Here is a 1,593-nt window from a genome sequence, read left to right as displayed (position 1 = left end):
TGTCTGGAATTCTGGGAAGCTAGATATTCCTAAAGACTAGAATAAGGTTGGGGATAAGGAGGCAGTGTTTCCATGGTGACCCCTCTTCAGGATGACCTCAGAACCTCACTATGCTTTAGCCAATTACACTGACTACAGACTTCCCTCATAAACAGAGCTTGCTTGCCTTCTCTTTTATGCTTTTCACTATTCATGAATGTGCATGCATGTGTGTATACATGTTTAGGGATGTACACACATGTGTGTGTACCTGTCTATGGAGGCTAAAAGTTGACATCAAGTGTCATTCTTTGTCATTCTACAGGTTCTCTCAGTGAACCTAGAACTCATTGATTCACTTAGGTGGGCTGGCCACTGAGCCCCAGGGACTCACCTGTTTCTGTCTCCCTGGTGTTGGGATTACAGGGCTCTGTCGTCATGCTCAGCCTTTACATAAGTGCTGAGGATTGAAAGCAGGGACTCCTGCTTGTATAGCTAACACTTCACCAGCCAAGGCATCTTCCTACCCCCGTTCATCCTTCAACATAGAATGAGGCAGGTTTGTGAGTAGACAAGCTGTGTTAGGGTGGACAAGTACCATTAAGGTTTTATTAGACAGTACGTGTTTTGATGACTTATTTCTCTTGGCCGATGAGAAAGTCAAGCAGAAAGATTGTATGTTGGGTTTTCTAGAATTAGTTGAGTAACACAACTCCATCACAAATGGGTCATAGTGGTTGAGCTAAACGGTAGCCATCATCCAGCCTCTTGTGACTGACAGAAAGTAACCAACATTTCTACAGAGCTTTCTCTGTGCCAGACATGCTTCCAGAATACTCTGCACAAATTCATACATTTTTTTTTGGTCAGGTAGATAATGGTTCCATCCCAATTTTATCCCTAAACAAATGAGGCATGGTATATTAGAAGATTCGGCTAATGTCCCATAGCTAATAAGAAACAGAGCTTGGATTTGAACCCTGGCTAGTTTGGTGAAGGCCACACAGGATGAAGTAATCGGATATTAAATGTTAATTATACTTTATGGAAATTTACTTTTTTGGATTTACAGGGATGAAAGACCTGCATTATGGGGGGGGAGTGGCGGTGCGGGCAACTCTGGAAGAACAGCCAAGGCTAACTGATTTATGGCTAGAGGAAGCGGTGCCAGGAGTATCAGCAGCACCTCCCATCAGTACAGTAAGTCTCCCCGTGTGAGGACTAATATTTTTATTTCTGGAGATAGCCCCAGTGGCAAGAGAGAAAGAGAAATGAGGGAGGGGCTGATAGGAAGCAACTGAGCTGGGTGTGGAGGTACACACCTGTAACCCCAGGGAGGTAGAGGCGGTAGATGAAGCGTGCAAGGCCAGATTCGGACATATAGCAAGTTCAAAGCTAGACTGTTCTATATGAGACCCTACCTCAAAAACAAAACAAAACAAAACAAAACAAACAAACAAACAAACAAGGGACTGGAGAGATGGTGGTTATGAGGACTGATTCTTTTTCAGAGGACCCGAGTCCAATTCCTAGCATTTGTGTCTCTATGTGTGTGTGTGTGTGTGAGAGAGAGAGAGAGAGAGAGAGAGAGAGAGAGAGAGAGAGAGAGAGAGA

This window comes from Alexandromys fortis, unplaced genomic scaffold, assembly GCF_014885135.2.
Source record: "Alexandromys fortis isolate MF-2015 unplaced genomic scaffold, M_Fortis_MF-2015_v1.1 scaffold_287, whole genome shotgun sequence".
NCBI lineage: Eukaryota > Metazoa > Chordata > Mammalia > Rodentia > Cricetidae > Alexandromys > Alexandromys fortis.
The sequence above is the reverse complement of the archived record's forward strand: the minus strand, read 5'-3'. Positions refer to the sequence as shown.